At 34.5% G+C, this 21,233-nt stretch overlaps 1 pseudogene; it reads right to left on the minus strand.

Annotated features, from left to right (window-relative positions):
* Positions 1-280: 280 nt before the first annotated feature.
* Positions 281-18,281, minus strand: LOC142619446 (phospholipase SGR2-like; annotated as a pseudogene).
* Positions 18,282-21,233: the final 2,952 nt, after the last annotated feature.

Below are 21,233 nucleotides of genomic sequence, written 5' to 3' on the forward strand. Positions count from 1 at the left end.
TAAACCTTTTTTTTTTTCATTTGAACCATGGATGTTATTCCCATGACTAGATCTCTTTGCAATGATTTTGTAATGCACAAATTGGCCATGGTGGGTTCGTAGCCAGGATTTATACCACTACTAGCTGCCACTCATCTTAAGCAACAATTTGCTCAACCTTATTTATCAATCCGTTGGCTTGTAGCAAAATATCAATATGATTAAATAGTATTTCAATATAGTGAATTGATTTTTAAAATTACACACCACAACAGTTTTCCATTTGATAGCTCAAAAAACCACCACAAAAGGAGTAATTTTATACAATAAGGCTACAAATTTACACCATCTTTTGCAATTCTCATCACCCAAAGAGAGAGAGAGAGAGAGAGAGAGAGAGAGAGAGTTCCATTAACACCTTTCTATATCATTCTATTGTGTGTCACTGTCTAAATGTTTTTTTGAACAACACTATACACTATTTGTATATGTCCATTTGATTTCACCTAAATCCCATAGGGATTAGTTTCAAGTATACTTCCATTTAACCAACTGCTACTCTGCTACATAGCACAACTAACCCACTCCCCTCATTCTCAATCAACATTTCTAGGGTGAGCCCTGGTGTGGACAATGGCATATCCTTTTCCTTGTAACTTTGACTATCATTCCCATTGCAGCATGACACAATCATAAATTTCAGGACTTTCTGCAATGTTAAAAGTATGAGATAATTTGGCCCAGAATGCTGTGATATGATAATAACAAAAATTGCTTCCATTGTCATCAATTGCACTTGCATGATGCATCTAAAGGCGTGCAGCAAGAATTTGAATATTGCTGCTATCATCAGCGCTTCCTCCAAATCTTCTTGGCTTTTCTTGAAAAATTTCTAACCATAACTGTGTCAGAGAATGTTAATGGAAGTTCTTCATCAACAGTCTCTCTTTGATCAGACCAGCCTGTGGAACTACTTTCTTCTTTGAGTTGCCCCCACTAGATTCCGCAGGTGAGTTGGGGTCTTCAGGTATATCTCGATACAAGTGTTTTAATATGAAAAGAGCGGTATCATGATCCCTCCAATAGTTTCTGTATGCCAAGATTCACATATTAAAAGAAAATCAAGGTACAAAAGCAACACAACAAGCAGGCTCAAGTTACTTGTCTGTTATTATATTCCCCACTACAAAGAATGGGGATAAAAGAGAAGAGAACTATTAAATTTTTAAACCCCAAAATCAAACCCCCAAATCAAACTCAAGAGGCCCAGAGTTTGAAGTGATATGATTTTAAAAGTCCAAAATTCAATTTGAAACTAACAAAACTATAAGGTTTAATTTGTAACAATCTTAAACTTCACGATTTAAATTAAAACTTTTGAAATTATAGGATTTATTTTGAAACCATAATTATTGGGTTTGATTTGAAAGAACCCCAGAAATATATGGTGTAAAATGTAATTTTCCCTAATCTTTTTCTCCAATTCTGCAACTTAATCTCTTTCTGACTAAAATTATGGATTTGCGACAATTTTTGTTGCCTACGGATTTTGCTGTTGTACTCATGTTATTAATTCAAGCCGGTGCTGCGTCTGTTCTTTATAGTTCTGTTGTTAATTCAGTTTCTTTAGTCATAAAACAAGATTACTATTAGAAGTATATGGTTAAATGATTAAATTTATCATATCCTAATAGCTTAATCTTTTGGGACAATCGGTAATTTAACATGGTATCAGAGCGGGACGTCCTGAGTTTGATCTCTGTCTCCTCCATTCTACCTCCGATTTAAATTCTCATGTGTTGGGTCTCACCTATTAAAAGGTAGTTTCGGCTCACAAGTGAGGGAGAGTGTTAGAAGTATATGGTTAAATGATTAAATCTACCATATCCTAATAGCTTAAGCTTTTAGGACAATCAGTAATGTAACAATTACAAACAGATGAAAAAGATTAGTGTAATTTATCAAATGATTACGAACAGATGAAAAAAAAAAAAAAATTTCTGAGAACATAAATATCCTAAACTCAATCCGACATTTTGTTAAAATATTTTAACCCTTTTGTGGTGTAAGAATAAGAAAGAGAAATGAAAAAAGAAAAACTTTTTAGCAACTGCAAGTATATAGTAATCATTGACATTGTGAAAACCTTATGGTTAGCATAAACAGATTATAAGACAAAAACCAAATAGGATAGCTTGAAAAAATGCAAAAAAGGCCAATAAATGTAAACACATAAGAAGAATCATAGTGATAGTTGTTGCTTAAACATGGTTTGGTGGGATCAGATACATTAATCATTACATGCTAATTGCATGAACATTTTGTGCCAAATGTTCAAACGAGAAGTTAATGATGGGAGGCAGATGATAATAGTTGCACACAATGTAGAGAGTGAGTACTTGCCCAATAACAAAAAATACTTGACAGAACCAAAATTGTGTATAAAATGACTTTTTTTATAAAGTAGAAAGCGGGTACTTACGTATGTGCTCCAAGGGCTTGTAAGTATGGATGCTCAAATGTTTTATCCTGCATGAACAACATCAAACTATTATTGGAAAAACATATTTCAACATGCAAATACAACTCAAGTTCAACTTAATCTTAATCACAACATTGATATCAGTTACATGAGTCTTTTTCCACTTCAACACTTCAAAAGTCATGTTCTTTTCTAACTCTTTGGAAATCTTCTTACAACTACCCACGTATTTTTTTAATCCCCTTACCGGCTTACTCTTAACATTCCTTCCACTTGTATCAACTTTTTTAAACTAGTGCATCTGTAGATCTTCATTACACATAATGAACCATCTGAGGTGACTCCCGCATCTTATCCTTGATTGATGCAATGCCAATCTTTGCATCAATATCTCAACTCCTCATTTGATTTTCCTTATGTTGTGAGTCATCTATCTGAACCCTCTTAACATTCACATCATGGCATTTATCTTAATGCTGCCATGTGTAAGACCTACATGAGCTGGGTACACAGCACCATGTCCATATCCTTGTTTTAAGATTAGCATGCAACAAGGTGGGGATACATACAAAGAATCTAGCAAGAAAGCTGCTCCAATGATCAGATTAGGTCCTTGTATGTTGAACTGGTACTACCTTATCCATTTTTAATGACTTCTAACAAGTAACAAATGCAAGATGCTAATCCCAGTTATCATTAGAAATATATGTGCAGTATCAGTATGTGCATGTGCATGACCATGTACATGGTTGTAAGATTTAGCATCAAATTGGTAAAACAACGCACTTGAAGCATGTAATCAATCCGTCCTTCTTCACTTCCAGTTAATCTCCGAATCATAAGAGAACCATATGATCTCCCCTCTTTTTCTTGGGAATCCTCTCCCTCTTCTGCAATATAAACATTATAATTTTTACACGTATTAATAATATAGATCAAAGAATATAAGATTGATTAAAATACTTCTCCACACAACCGTAGATAGGCTTAAATAGCAAAAAATGGATTTCCATAATAAATACCGATTAGTTTGAGCCACCACTCAGTGGAGCTGGATTATAGTATCAAAATTATTTTTTGGTCGTGGGGCAACAGTTTGATTTATTTTTCTCTGTTTTTCTTGTTTCTTATTTGTAAAAAAAGCAGGGGCCTGGGGAAAGGGGGGTGGGGGTTGATGTAGATACTTGGAAGAGGACCACTCTGTTAAGATATATTCCCCCAATCCTCCTTACATTTATGAACAGGAGGAGAATATGAAGTAACAATGAAAGGGGGGAAACAGGAAAAGTAATGCAAAACAGAAGGGTGAAAGATTATGTTACCTTCTAGGCTATCCCTGCTTCTGGATTGGCAAACTGTGAGTACTTTGACCTGTTTAAACAGCATACAGCTTAGAACTTAACATCTTGCATGAGTAAAAATCAAACACCACACACATATAATATGGTAAAATGTAACAGAGCGATTGAGGGGCCCTACTGAAGCTCAACGTCACTTAGTACTATAAATGAATACGAGAACAGTTAATCATAAACAGAAACGATACGTGATTATTTATGTTTACATGATTACTTATTGTGCAAGCATTCTATCCTCCCAAACTGGAAACCAGCCCAACCAGTGTAGTCAATTTGGATGCACATACACACTACTTCATTCAAAGTTGAGAGAAATGGGAACCTGACAATGGCCATGCTAAATTATGGGTCAAGCCAAAATCGAACCCACCAATCAAGTAGAAGCTTTAGCATATGTGACAATCCTAAGATTAATTTGGAAAATATTTCAACTTCTAGGATTAGAAGAGGACGAATGTTTACTTGTAACTATTTAGCAAAAATAAACCATTTAAAAGTCACATACATAAGTATATAAGAGTTGTATTCCCAGATTAAGGCATTTCTTCCAGATTTAAATTTATAACAAGTGGTGTACAAGTGCCATTGTACTTGAAACCAACAGATTCAAGAGCTCAAACTCCAACTTTATTTTTATAGGCGGCAAGTTATACGTGCGTCTAGTGGATTTCAAAATCTGTCCACCCCATTCTAAGGGGCAAGGAAGTGCCAATTGAGGCACAGCTCATTGGCAAATCCACCTTTAAATTTCACCAAATAGCATAGCCACAATTTCAAAGAAATGAAACCCCGGCCCCAGGCACATGCCCCTTTAAAATTACTAAAGAATACTCTATTTCATTTTCAATCTCACGTACCTTCAAAGAGACATTTGATTCCCCACTAATAAGTTGGGAATTATAATCCCAGTTATTGATATTAAAAAGAAAAAGAAAAATGCAAAGGGAAGGTTAAACCAAAGCAACCTTCCCCCACCCAAAGCTTTCCATATCTAGATTCTTTTTGAAGCCCCACTCAAAATGTTGTCAGCTCCTTTATGAGCCCTTTTCTGACTCCTCTCTGCCAACTTCATGTACAAGAACCGTTTAACCTATTTCCTTAATGCACCCTAAACTGTAATTAACCTAGTAATATGTCTAAAGCGAAACCATATGATCACCTACAATCTGCTTGCTCAAAGCAGGCACAAAGGATAGAAAACTTGGTCAAAAGGCAGGTGCTGATCAATCACCAAGAGAAATAAAACCAAAGTTTCAGACAACAATTAAGATGTTAACAAAAAATTTTGAAGCAGAAGGGAGCATCTCCAAGCCATAGCCACATATCTACTACAATATTCTTTATCTTCCACTATTAATTTGTAATCAAGGAAGTTATATTATCTTACAGCTCTTCAGAATGTAATGCTACTACGCATTTGAAATTAAAACTTGTGGCTGACATAAAGCTTAGAAAAGAAGTTAAAGAATGTGTGTAAAGATCTAGTGACCCTGTTAAAAAGAAGTGATGTAGAGAGCACAATCAAATTTATTCAAAGTTTATTGTCAAGTTACTGATTCTCCTAAAGTTTAAGCTATTAGGAAATGATGAATTTAATCATAATTCTAATACTCCCCTTCACATGTGGGCTTAGAATCCCCCTTGATAAATGGGACCCAACATACGAGATTTTAAAATTTTAAATAAGAGGTAGAGCGGAGACAACAATCAAACTTAGGACCTCCTTCTCTAATACCATGTTGAATTACTAATTCTCCAAAAGCTTAAGATGTTAGAAATAGTTAATTTAATCATTTAACCATAATTCTAACATTTATTTATTACATATATTTTTCTTATTTAAGATACAAGATTTCATTTTTAAATTTTGAATTTTAAGTGTGCGTTTGGGAACCAATTAAAAATTAAAATTATTTTACTATTCAGCTTATTTTTGCTACTATTCATGAGCTCTATTGCACTTTTTGGTACTATTCATAGACCCCACTGTACTATTTCAACTAACTTTTACCTTTATCTACAATACTTTCAGCAATAAGTTTTCAGTATCAGCAAAATAAGTTTTCATTTTTGAATTTTGAATTTTAAGTGTGCATTTGGGAACCGATTAAAAATTAAAATTATTTTACTATTCAGCTTATTTTTGCTACTATTCATAGCCTCCACTGCACTTTTTGATACTATTCATAGGCCCCACTGTACTATTTCAACTAACTTTTATCTTTATCTACAGTACTTTCAGCAATAAGTTTTTAGTATCAGCAAAATAAGCGGTATCTAAACATACCCTAAATTTGGCTTTAATTTTGTTGAGGATTTCATGGGATGTAATTGTAACGTGATGTAAGCCTTGAAGCCTATTAAAAAGAGATTCTAAGAATAGTTTGAGACAGTTCAATTTGAATAAGTAAATAAATAAATTTGAGTTAGAGTTTTCTCTACAAGTTGGTGGTGATTCTAAGCACCCTTAGATGGTGAAGTTCTAGGATTTTTTTTCCCTTTTATTTATTATTCATGAAAATCCATTCTGCATCGAGAACTCTCAAAGAAGAATGGAATCACATGCCAATTATGACACAGGACTTGCATATTAGACTCATTCTTTAAGTTCTATATCTGAAAAATAAAACTCTTGCATGTAAGAAATTAGAGAGATATATTCACTTTGGAACGGTTAATAGAGCCCACCCTTATGGAGTGTAGATGATCCATGATTGCATGAGAACGAGTTGCCAAATCTTCAGTAAATTCCTACACCACAGACCATGAGCATATTAAAAACAGGGAGAGAACGAGACTTTAATCCACATTTATGTGTTGTTAAAGAGCCGTACCTGGAATCCAATATGCAACCGCCTTCCACCCTTGTGGTAAGGTATAAGAACAGGCCGTTTATTGGTGTATTCTTTGCAGACAAGTGGTTCTATTCTGTAAGAAATTTCAAAAAATATTCTTTAATGTGTTGTAATGTTGCCATAGATTACCAAATTCAAATAAATAATATAAAAGGGAAAAATGGTAACAATTATAACAAAACTTATAGCTGATTTATACCACCATGGTTTGATGTGTATGTTTATGCAAAGTAAAAAAGGGGTAGGTGTGCGTGCGTTTGTATCAGTTTGTAGAAAGAGCAAGAGAGTTGAGGAGGAAAGAGGGCCCTTCTCCATTTCCAGCAGTCGAGTTAAAAGTTATTAAATAGCACACTTATATATATGTCTTGCTTACATCATTTTCCCTTAAAAGTAAGCAATGCAATGCCTTACATGCACCATTTTCTCTTTTCTTTTGTTAATATTCAATACGAGAAAACTTGTAATTTTACTTCATAAATGATATATAAAAGAGAAAGCAGCCACTCTAGAGTTAAGCTCACACAATCTTTTTATATTCTCTCCTCTCTAGCCATCAACACTACATCTTTTACGCAGATCTAATTAAAAGTACTTACCAAATAAGTTCATTGGAAGGTTGCAAGTTGCAACCCAAGTACACATCTAAGTATGCAAGAGGAATCAAATAATGATGAATAAATCAATAAAAATGGAACCAGAAACTAGCACACAGAAATCAATCCACCAACAAAATCAAGAAGAGGAAAGAAAAACTAACTGGTTGAAACCACATCCGGCCCTTCATACACCCAATTCTAACAAAATACAATGTCTACTAAGCAAATGAAAACAAAACAAAAACGATAAACATCAATGTAATAGAGGAATTATGACTGACCTGTATGCCACAGGATCAAACGGGTGAAAAATGTTAAACATTTGCCGACAGGCTGGCATCTCTTCACTTATATTTTCTTCTTCCCAATATTCCTTTCCTTTTCCTGGGATGAAGACGAACAGCAAGTCATTAAATCTGGAACACGTATCTGAAACTACTTAATTTTATAAAAGAGTGACAGAAATTCAAAACTAAAGAAAAAGACACAGCCTAAAGCTACAAAGCAAATTAGCAACCCCAAGAGAAAAGACTGACACCTACCAAAATTCACCAAATCCTGAACAAACCTATGCCCATTACTAGGAGAACACAAACCACAAACTCATTTATAGATAACTAACTTTCCGCACAGACCTCTGCATATTTATCAGGTAGATTACATTTAAATAAAGTAAAAAAATAGTCAGAGCCCAACTCAAAATTAAGAAATACGGAAGCTCTTGTCCACAAATAAGTATTTGAATGAACATTGATTAGAAACTTTGAGCATCAAGTTCAGTTACATTTTAGTCTCTAAAAAAGCAGAAATTTTACATGGAAGTATAAACACATGATGTTAAACACTTTAACTCATACTAGAAAAGAAAGTTATACTATCAGTACAAACTAAATATCTAGACTAATTAATCATAAGATAATTATAACCATTTAAGAACTTTGGAAGATTTCAGTGAGATATCAACATTCTTAGTAAAAAGGATATTCATGCACCCATACACATACAGGGTCTTAAATCCATATGCATATTAACTCTTACCAATGCCAATGCGAATATTTCGAAGGGCGAGGAATACTCCAAGAGGCGATCCAACTGCAAAGAATGTGTCAACCTGATGTAAAAGATTTTAGTCATATGAGAAAATATACCCATTCCAAAATATGAGCAGATCTGATTTGCAACTAAACATAGAACCAATTTCATTCTTCTTCAGAGATGCAAGCATTTACTTTTGAAAATCCACAAGCACTAGATAAAGTAAAGAACAAGGTACTCCATTATGCAAAAAGGAACAAAGAAATTGCACAATAAAGGATCCAGAAATCTCGCTTCTTTACCTTAAATTCAAGCTTCGTGTACTTAATATATGGGGTGTAATTCATTGGTGCATCATCTTGCCCAGATGGCAGCTTCTCATCTATGTGTTGCTCTTGAATAGTTGTAAGATCCTCCTTAGTTCCTGTATATTTTACACATCAAAACTCAGACATAAACAAAAAAAAAGGGGGGAAAATTTTATGTGAAGATTGGAGGTCACCTTGATGCAACCTTGTATCTCCACCGCCACATTGCTTTTCCAATTCCACTATTTTGGTCTTTAACGAATCAATCTGAAGCAGCAAATATTACATGTTATACAAAAGGTTCCATAGAAACCCATGAAGAAAAATGATCATTTTTTATAGTCACACCTCTTTCTTCAGCAATTTGATTGCTTTGTTTTTATTGCCTTCATCTTCACACATGTCCTCAGTCATTTTCTCCAAACCCTCAATCTGGATGCCAGAATCCATGTTCATAGTTTCACTCAAGGCATCCCTCTTCTGAGAAAGTATGTCACTAGAATCACAAAGTAATTCATCAACATCTTTCTCACCACCTGGTTGCTTGGAGTCCATAGCCTTTGCAGTAAGTTCGTCTAAATCTGAAGTGATAGGACCCACGATTATTGAGGAATCTTCAGTATCTCCTTCCTCATTTTCAGCATCTAAATCTGTTTGTGAAGTAATCTTGTCCTCAAAGTGATCCACCCTGTCCTTAGTTTCATTAACAACCGTGAAATCTTTATCCTCCAGCTTTGTCAAAGAGTCACACAGAGAAGACTGGTTGTTCACATCAGGAGATGATTCTTCATTTCTAGCATGTTCTTTGTACATCCATTCCATTGGAAATGGGGAGGATAAATTCTCCTGATGACAGAGAATATCATAGGAAAGGACACTTCCCAACGAATGCCCATATATTGAAACCTATATAAATGTTAGCATGATTCATATCATTCAATGTACATAACTTATATTTCATTTTAAAAATTAGAAAAACCAGGGATGCATTCCGCTGCAAACCTTTCCATCATAGCCTGGATTCCTCTTCAGAAACTTCAAGTATAACCGATTTAATTGGATGGATACCTGGAGGAGGAAGTATTTTTATCAATTCAAGCACTAATCATGCTGTTACCTCCAATGTCCTTAATAGCTTGAGTTGGTCACTACTAATTAAAAAATTTACTTTTTCAAAGCAACAGCTGAAGTTGCTGAGGACGAAAATAAATAGTTATAAAATATTTAATACAAATATATCTATTAATGTCATTTCAAAAAAGAATACAAATCAATGTGATCTTATATGCTCAAGATATCTCCAACAAAAGGTAATGCATGAAGAATTCCTTAATCAGTAACTATGATCAGCAAATCCCTTACAACTGTTGCATATGTATACATATGTATGCATAAAAATCCTCTGATGATCCTCTCATTGATCATAACCTAATTCCTATGAGAGCAAACCCAGAGCACATCTTCAGTGTACACCTTTTACCCAAAAAAATCCTACAAGGCTGATATGAATCTGTTTATCGGGAAAAAAAAAAAACCTGTTTATTTGTCTTCTAAGCGCCTTATGAACACAGTTTTTTTTTTCTTTTTTCATATGATATCTGAAATTTAAGACTTAAAAAATCTCTTGTGCCTCTAGATCCTGGAGACCCAAACTCTTATACCTCTCCCTACCTTTTGCTATAATCTGGTTCTTTACTGTAAATCTGCCTCGTCATGACTGGTATTGCATCAGCTTTATGCTGCACCAGCCAGTTCTTTCTAATCTTGTTTACCTACAGTCATATGGTGCAATTGATACCCATTTGACACTTGGATGTTAGAATATCATGAATATTCTTAAATTGATTGGATCTTAATCTGATCACTGTCCCACTTCTTAAATAGAGAATAATTTCCCAAACAGTTTTTTTGGGACTACAGCTTTGGTGGTGTTGTTATTTTAAGGAAGCCCGAACATTTGTTTATCATGGTATTGTAGAACTTGCTGTATGATAATGTAGACCAACCTTCCTTAATAGTCTAATAAAGGAATATAAAGTTTCGATTTTTTCATTTTTTTTTATAGGTAATGTTTCATTATTTTCATGGAATGAAATTTCCTCCTCTCCCACTACTTAAATAAGAATAACTGCCCAAACAGTAGGGTTTTTTTTTTTAGGTAAACCCCAACAGTTGTTTATCATGGTATTTTAGTTCTTGATGTATGATGATGTACACAAACCTTCCTTTTAATAAAAGAACTAGTCAATAACCCATGTAATGCAGAGAAAAATAAAACAAAATGTTAATTGTCTCTCTCTCTCTCTCTTCACTAACTATGAAATTTTATATTTATGGTAGCTATTAATAGGCATTTATTAGTATGGTCTCTCTATATAGAACTATATTATACTATTTCAAGAAAATATGATGTGGCAAGATTTTAACAGAGGATGTAAATAAAGAAGGTTTGTAGAATTTAAATTCAAAAAAAATATATATATTAGAATAATGACAATGAAAAAATTGTAGGCTTTCAAAAGCTTATGTAGCAACATTAGAGTTTCATTATTTCCATATAATGAAATCCCCCCAACAATTAAAAGGAAGCAAAGAACTGAGTTAATGTACCTATGTATTAATATACTTATGAATTAACCTTACTTGTACTGTTTTAGAATATTAATGTACAAAAGAATTAAGCCTCCAACAACTTAACTCAGTACATGAATTCCTATTTACCCCCCACTGGAAGGAGAAAAATTCCTATGATATAGACAGATTAATAGAAATAAAGTGTCCCTAATAAAATATGTATTATGAAGATGCTTAAGAATTGCCAACAGTGAACATGATATCTCCAACAGAATATTATAAAATGGATGGACAGTTAGAAGTGTGGAGTTGAAAAAATCCTTTTTCCAATAAGTGATGATTTTACAGAAATTAAATAGATTCAACCTAATTATACATAAAGAACTAAAAAATAGAAACATAAATGACTACAAGAGTATGCAAGAGCCATACCGAGTCAATTATATCCTGACAATAAATGGGGCTCATGTAGTATAAGACATCATGAACAGTTGCACTCAACGTGACACGCAAACCTCGAACTCCATCTAAAGTAATTTTGTCAACTGCAGCTTCACCACTAAGCTTCAAACCCTTTCTCCACTAGAATACAAATCCCATCAAGTTAGTTAGAGTACATACAAACACCAAAAACTCCAATTAACAAGATATACACCCCAACCCAAGCACTCAAATCTTTCAAAAAAGGAGACAGAAGAACCATTATCCTTTTTGAAAACAATTTGAATTCCTTACAACTTGCACCACTTAACATAGGGTACTATCCTGCTAACAACTTTATTTAAAGAATTTTTCTTGCTTTAAAACATTGCAAATTCTGTCCTCCAAAGATTTTTTTAAAAGCAAACCCAAAAATACTTTCAGCTTCAATCTACTTCTTACGTTGCTTCTATATTTCAGAAAATGGTATAAACATGCTCACACGAATAGATTGCTAGGACCATTGTTATCAATGTTTGCTACAATCAATGAATCAATTTGTTTTCCTTTCAGGAATAGCTTAAATATTTAGGGACCATGTTTTCTGCTAATTGCATAGCCATCTCTATGAAAGTAGACAACTAATGGTGAATCTGTTAATGGCATAAATCTCTACAATGGAAACACAATGCCCAAGACAGATTGTAGAATACTACAGAGCAGTAACAAGTGACCTATAATAGAATTTGCAGCTTAAGAAACCCCTTATAATTTGATGATAAATGTGCTATAATGCTCTAAGTTGAAGGAGAGTGCTTCCACCGTTTGAATGGCATATCAATTTGAGAAGATTATAAGCACATTCACTCCCCATTCATCTCAAATTACGTGACTGATTCAATATAGTCTAAACATTACGATAATCTCACATTTACCCACCAAAGAAAGAAAGAAAGAAAGAGAGAGAGAAATTGAACAGCTTTGGCTCAAATTGCACATCCTCCTCCACAAGAATGGGTGGAGGGTGAGTTTGTGAATTCAAAACCCATAGGGTTTTAAATTACCAATAAAAAGAATTTGAAAAAAAAAAAAAAGGAAAGGAGGAAGATAGTTATCACCATAACAAATAGCTTGTCCAACCTCATCCACACATTCATATTTTCTATATCCTATTTTCCTCAAATAAACAAAGCTTGATCTTGTCAATATCACAGGAAACTAAATGCCTAGGAATTCTTTATTCATGTAACCAAAAAAATATCCACAAAATAAATTGGCAGCATTTACCTGGCATGGGATGAAAAGGACTCTCTGAGTGCCACGTTGGTGTGAAGTAAGGTGCCGTTCAGCAAGACTTGATGTGACATGGCGAAAATTAGTAACATCATCAACCAAATTAGACTTCTCCAACCTTTGACCAATACCATGAATCATAAAAACTAAGTGTTGAACAGGTACCTAGAACAATTTCAGTCAGACAAAGATCATTTAAATGATATGGTAGTTTATTGTGTTGAATACTAAAGAGGAAGATGAGTTTCTAGGTCCAATACAGGAAATCTAGTTATGCATATGGACTTGTCCCTTAACACACCTTTCTCAACAAAACAAGCTGGTAACATTTGCATGGAACATGTCTTTGGACATGGTTGCCATACCATGGATCCAAAAGAAGAAAGGAAAAGTTGAAACAGAGAAAATAAATATAAATAAATAATGTTATCTTTTCCCTTTTTGTCTATCACAGAAGAGTTATTGAAGGCTGCAACTGAGTCAAGCCATTTGCAAACAACTGATGCTCAGCTGGTCTCATTTCATATAAAAAAAAATGCAAATCCCAAGCTCAATAAAAGCAGGTCAAACTCGAACATAGTACAACTTCACTTATGAACCTGCTCTTTTCGAAGGACATAAATAGTCAGAAGCAAGCCCCAGATTAGAAAGTGACACTGAAAGCCCAAGGAAACCCATTAGCTCAAGTGATCACAAGGTCCACTTAAACCTGCTAAGGAATGGCTAATTCAATCTTACTCTTTCCTGATCGGGTTAGAATCATGCAAAGATGTAAAATTGTGGGAGCTCTCAAACTACCTTCCCATATACCCCCAAAAAAATATGAAGTACCTGAGCGAGGTTCTATCCTCTGATTCTTAAAACTTCTGTGCTTAACCTAATCCCTGCCCTACTTATGTGACCCACATTGACCAAGAGCAGATAATAGGGGGGTGACACTTTCTATAAAAACAGATAAATACTGGAAGAAAAAATGCTTAACCAAATTCCCTTGGGTGACATGGGCCCCTAAATGGTGACTGAACCTAGCTAGAGCTTAAGTTGAAGTGTTCAAGTGGAGCTCGAGCCTAGCATAAACAAGAAGTTCAATCAGCTCCATTACAGCGAAGATCAGGCCATCTACGAATAAAAAACATCAAGCATGGTGTACTGCCATAATCAAATATTTGGCTTTCTAATTTGAAGTTGCTTTAAATAATTGAAACAGACCTTATCTTCAAATTAAAGAGACAATACAAACAGCCCTCCAAATATGCTGTAGAACAAATTAAGCCCAAGATGTAAGTTGTTCCAAATTATCTCTTAGAATTATCTCTTAAAATATCTCTTAAAATTATAATTTTATGCAACAATTGTGGAAAAATACAGACGAAACTATCTAATAGCCAAAATGTAAGTTGATTATAAGGTTCTGGCCACATAACTTTATGTTACGTTGGATGGCCCAAATTATTAGATATGCCGCCCACAGGTTTAAAAATTGTGTTCAACATCTAATCACATTAACTATAAACATGCACAGTTTCTTTAGTTAGAAACAAAACACTAGTTGCTTAGCTACCACGGTAACACCACACCCAATTCGTTGTCCATACGCATAAAAAATAAAAAAAACTGTTGTCCATTGAACTGAGGAAATGCTTAAGACTACTTAAAAGATATCACTCATATATTTATCCTCCCACACCTCATATTTGTAATATCAAAACCGTTACAAGATTCTTTAGAGTTTTAATGAAGACAACATGTCTAAATTAGAAAAGGGGGGAAAAATATAGGGACAAACATACAAATATTACAAACAAAGTGCATTAAAAAAAACGAACAAACTCATAACAAGAAGAATGCTATGGTGCATACCTGTGAACAGTAATCATCCATTTCCTCCTCCTTTTGCTGACGTAATTCATCCTAAAGAGAAATAGAGGGGGAAGATCAAATGATTGTTAAAGGAGATAAAGGAGGGGGAGGCAGCCCTTATATAAATGGAAACAACTGTTCCCATATACATGCATACAAGCATAACATATGTGGGGGTTTTTCCTTTTGTTTGTGTGTGTGTGTGTGTGTGTGTGTGTGTGTTTGGGGGGGGGGGGGGGTGTTCGCTGATGTCTGTGTTTGTATGTAAAGTATGAACACAACTCACACCCCCATACAGGAACCCTCCACCCTTATTTTCAAGGAGGAATGAGTCCAAAGACCATTGGCATAAGCCATATATGTTGTACAAACATATAACAGGAAATAAAAAGGAAGGCTATAAAGTTTCTACAAAACTAAAGAGGAGAAAATTTAGAAACCTGGGTAGGTTTTGGTGAGTGAGATGGGGAATAGCCACGCCTTATCTTAATTCCACTTCCACTAAAACCCATTACACCAGAAAAACCAGAAGCATCAACATTGAGCCAAGCCTCCCAAGTATCGTCTTCTCCAGTAAAAAGTGCATGCAACAACCACTACAAGAACAGCCCCAAGATGTATTCATGCAACAGATATTAACAATGAGTTAAATGGGACTCTTGCTTTACAAAAACAATACACATACTGGGGTAGAGCCTTGCAAATCAATTCGAGCTGCAAAAAGACCCGACGGTTGAAATGTTCGATGGTGCCAAACCTGGATACAAGAAATTCATTTTGTCATCTGTTTATAACTCAATAAACAAGATAAAAAAAAATAAAAATAAAAACAAACAAATGCTCGAATCTCCGCTAAAACAAAGGGTGCAAGGATCTTATATTAACTTTCAACATTTTAAAATTTTAAAAATCTTTAAAAAGGAATATGCAGACTGCAACAACTGAAAGCTATACCATGGACCTGAAATTATGTACTCTTTAGGCTTAAAGAAGAAAACACAATCTTCAACATCCACGTAAACTTCAAATTTTCTTACTCTAGTGTCGTTCATATACATGCTTGAATATAACAGACAACTAGTAGTAACGAATAGAATACATATAAAATCCTCGTAGTCAAAAGACGTAATAATCCAAAATGTTAAAACCCAGTATTGTAGCAAACCTGGCTACGATATGCAATCTCCAGTTGTTCAGCTGTGTCTTCATGAAGTGGAAGCCAATCAAGGCCAACCAATGACCTCTTAAAACACGCTGATTTTCTCCATTCCAATAAACAGGGAAACAATGTCTTTTCACTAAATCTACCTGAATAAATATTGTAATTTCACTTTTACAAACAATGATTTAAGTAAAACAAAAACGACAAAGTTCTTCAAAATGCCTATAAAACCATAGAATATCATTTCTAAGAAATTTTTCAGACACTAAAATAAATACATCAAAATTGTAAAATTAACAAAAGGATCAAAGAAGATATATGATTTCCGGTAATTGTCTATAATTACCAACAAATAATATACGAAACAAAATTAGATTCAGAGTTCGGGGGAGGCCGGTGGATGCTACAAATTATATAAGAAACAATTCACACTCAGAGTTGAGGGACGGCCAATGGTTCTTGCGAGGATCCTGTTGTGAACCTTGCCATAGACAGTTGGCATTATGGAAGCCTATCACACCAATTTTAAAGTTTGAACTGGACAGACCAAAATAGAAAATACAACTAATATAACAGCGGAAACCACCACAATTCTCCATTGCTAAGAATGGGTCCAGACAAAGCTCATTTAAAAATATGTAACTGCACACACCTCTGAAGAATATGGTGACCTGATGAACCCTATTGCCCCTGTCCTAACCCCACCCAAACCCACCAATTAAAAAACAAAACTGCAGTTGGGAGCAGGTACTTAATTTAGTAAAATGTATAAAGGTAGCCCAAGGCAACCAATCAACAGGTTCAAGGGTTGCTTCCTAACCTATCCCAAACAAAATGCTCGTATAATATCATCATGGCCTCAAAGTGGTGAATGTGAGAGCTACGTAAATTTACAACTATACCTAAAAAGCTTAGGCTTTAAAAAGCTTTACCTAGCCAAATAAACGAATAAGCTAAAAATATATCAGTCCTCTCTTCTCATTGGCATCTAATAGATCTCCACTATATACCTCTTTGATGATTGCTAATGAAATAATTACACAAACCCAAATTTGATTTCAATTATGAATTAAAAAGGTCACTCTGTACTCAAAACAGTGTTACAAAAGACGGCCTTGGTCACTTCAGTCAACCACCTTCCTCTAAGCATGAGCCCAAAACAATTTTTTTGTGCTGACTTGTGAGATTGATGAGTCTCCACCTCTGCAGAGATTTATGAGGGTTTAAATTGTAGATTAAAGTTCAATTGAGCTCAAAAGTGACGACTATCACCAAATAAGATACAGGTCAAGTAAATAAAGCCTTTGTCATCTAAAAAGCACACTGACATATCATAAGGTAGGCACACTGACATAACATTAGGTAAAACAATCTTCTGCATGATTTTCATTCCCTTTCCCCCTCCGTTTTTGCCATTTTCCCCAAGAGCAACATGGTTTCTCAAATGTTAACAAAGCATTAGACCTGAATTGGTTTTTTCTGATTTTCTATAGGATCCCTTCTGTAGGTCTTCAATTTTCTTCACTGAGGGCTAAGAAATTAAAGACTCGGACAATCTTTTCCTCTTTTTTAATCATTCTATTAAGTTCTCATCTACATTGATCAAAGAAAAAATATATGCATCAAATTTAGTAGATGTCTCAATTCAAAATGGAATTTTCAAAGAAGAAGTCACCAGAAAAAGAAAACTATTAAGATAGATTGCTTACTGAAACTATATATATGTCTCGAAAGATAGAATATCTTAAAGCAGAAACAATTTTTTTTTAAAGATAGCTCATAGAGTCCTCCCTTTACAGGGACACCAACTCTCTCTTCTTCAACTTCATATAGTTGGGCTGATCGAGCACCCTCCAAAGAAGATCAACTTTGTTGCTTATCCACCTTACTAGAGCTGGGTCGTCCTCTTGGACATTCACTACATTCTGCATATTCTTCCACCAACTAGAGAGCAAGTCTTCTTCTTGCTGTAAATGTATATTCAAGAAGTGATTCAATTAATAGAGAAAATCATTTAGATTAGCTGCCAACTCAACAAATAACAATCATCCGGCTTAAACCAATCACTATCAACAGATACTATCAGCATTTTTTCCCTATGTCTGTAGTTTCTGAAAGATATCCAGCAATCCAGGATGAACATGAAGGGAAAAGCTTATTATTAAACTAACTAAGAAGTCTAAAAACATCACCTGCAAGAAAGATGCTTCTATGGCAAGAGAATCCCTCACTCGAAAACGAAAATAATCGCTATTGCCCACTATCTAAGTGCGAGGGACCGAGGCAGCTAGCTCTGTAGAAACAAGAGCACCAGAATGTCATCAAGATGTATACCTGACCTTGATGTGCTAATGCTCATGAAGTACATTAAAGAAGGAACGAAATGAATATAAATATATAAAGAAGTGTTAAGGCTATTAAGCAAGCAATGCAGTTGTTTGATCGTAAATTTGCAGAGAATAACAGGGAGAAATATCAATCTTTTCATGAATTTGGAAGCACCATGATTATTTCTCTCCTTTTTTTTCCTAAGCATGACTAGTGAATTTGTGTTAAACAACACAAACACACACACACACATATATGCTTTTTTATTCCAGACATACAGCAGAATGAGTTATCTTAAAGGGACTCCTACCACACTATTCTCCCACTCATCAAGCAAGCAAACCTGGATTAATATGTATAGGCCATATCAAACAAAAGCAAGGCTCTTGCACAGGTAAGCATAGAGAATTTTTCAGGTAATGTACCAGCATACTATGAGGAATTTTTAGCTTATAGAATCTAATGTGGGTTCTAATTAGCTCAATTGATAAGGTCCCTAGTCATCAAATAAGGTAGAGGAACTAATGCATCAGTAAGAAATAGTTAGTTTATCAAAGTTGAGGAAACAAAAAAGGTAGAGGAAGATTAAAAATCACATTACTAGAAGTAATAAAAAAGGATATGTCATTAAGAGAGTAACATATAATATGACTTTAGATAGAGTAGAATGGAGGCAAAGAATACATACGGCTGACCCTAACAAATATGTTGAGAATCCATACCCAACCCCAAAATGAGGATCCATACCATCTTCTAATAGGCAAATACAACAAAATGATATTTCAGTGCTACATTGAGCATCAAAGATTAAACTTGCTAGTAATTGAAGCCAATCAGCTCCTACATCTGCCATGAAACTCGAAACTCCAACATCATGCAAGGATTAAACCATTAACATCTACAGCATGCCATAAATCTATTATTGTTTCGGTATGACCGGAAGTGGAGGGACTGTGGGGGCAGTGGTGACACAGCTATTATTGTTTTCAGGCTCTAAATTCTCAAAGCAAACTAGCATTTCTCTAATGGGTATGATGATGATCGTGTGTACACTTCCAATCACATTTATTTACTTCCCTCAACGGGGTGGTATGCTCTGTGGTCCGTCCTTTGATCCCGAGAAAGCTACTGAGGATTATCACCTGCTTGAATAATGTTTCGGTAGGGGACAAAAATCATCAGTATGGGTTTCAATTGTTTAAGCTTACTTCGTTCCTTGATCATCAAGTGACACAGAATAATTCATTGTTTTAAGCCACTGACAACATTAATGTAATTATGACAAATAAGATTGTCAACTTAAATTTGCTTATACAGGAATGAAAGTAAATTCTTGAGACCATGTGAAATAGTCTTTAGAATTACTGTCCATTTGAAATGATGTTTACAGTTGAAGAAATCGCTTATAGTAATGGAATATTCCCTAGCCAAACCATTTCTGTTTTTACATTTACAATATTCTCATGATGAAAATACTCATGTGATAAGGAGATATTCCCTTGTCACAACCTTTACTGTCAGAAAAAACTTTCCTCTAAACTACTTTGGAGGAAAATTCATCAAACTCACTACAATGATGATTGATCAAACCATAAGAAGAGGATATTCACTTGTAATAACAAAACTACAACTTCTTCTAGTAGTGGGCACTGGCCGAAGGCAAGGGCAGCGAAAAGACGCTAGAGAAGACCACAGGCGCCAGAAAGTCAGAGCATTGACTCTAATACCATGTTAAGAATATAAAGTGAGAGAAGAAGATTGAATAGTCTGTATATTTTGTGTAAATAATATGTACAATAGAGAGCCTTGTATAGGCTAGGTATGTATGCACAACAACTAATATGAGTAAACTACAAGTACAGTATACTGGGCTAAGCCCAATGAGCTAATCTAGTCTAAACTATACACTAACATATATCATTCTATTGTGTGTCACTATCTACATGTTTTTTAACAACACTATACACTATTTGTTTATTTCCATTTGATTTCACCTAAATCCCACAGGGATTAGTTTCAAGTATACTTCCATTTAACCAACTGCTACTCTACTACACAACACAACTAACCCATTCCTCTCATTCTCAATCAACATTTCAAAGGGTGAGCCCTGGTGTGGACAATGGCATATCCTTTTCATTGTACCTTTCACTTGCATTCCCATCACAACATGCCACAATCATAAATTTCAAGACTTTTTGCAATGTTAAAAATATGAGATAATTTGACCCAGAATGCAGTGATATAATGATAACAAAAATTGCTTCCATTGACATCAATTGCACTTGCATGATGCATCTAAAGGCATGCAACAAGAATTTGAATACTAATGCTATCATCAGCACATCTTCCAAATCTTCTTGGCTTTTCTTGAAAAATTTCTAACCATAACCGTGTCTGAGAATGTTAATGGATGTTCTTCATCAACAATCTTTCTTTGATCAGACCAACCTGTTGAACTACTTTCTTCTTTTGAGTTGCCCCCACAACTAGATTTCGCAGGTGAGTTGGGGTCTTTAGGTATATTTTTCTACAAGTGTTTTATTATGAAAAGAGCAGTATCATGATCCCTCCAATAGTTTCTATATACCAAGATTCCCAAATTTTAAGAAGATCAATGCACAAAAGCAACACAACATGCAGGCTCAAGTTATTTGTCTGTTATTATATTCCCCACTACAAAGAATGGTGATAAAAGAGAAGAAAGCAATTAAATTTTTTAACCCCACAATTAAACCCCCAAATCAAACTCAAAAGGCCCAGTTTAATGTGATACAATTTTAAAAGCCCAGAGTTCAATTTGAAACTAACAACTATAAGGTTTAATTTATAACAATCTTGAAATTCATGGATAAGTTTTAAACCTTGAAATTTTAGGGTTTAAAATGACAATTATAGAATTTTGATTTGAAACCACCCCTAAAATATATGGTTTAAAATGTAATTTTCCCACATCTTATTCTCCACCTCTGCAACTTATTCT

The sequence above is a fragment of the Castanea sativa genome, chromosome 12, assembly GCF_040712315.1.
Source record: "Castanea sativa cultivar Marrone di Chiusa Pesio chromosome 12, ASM4071231v1".
Classification (NCBI taxonomy): Eukaryota; Viridiplantae; Streptophyta; class Magnoliopsida; order Fagales; family Fagaceae; genus Castanea; species Castanea sativa.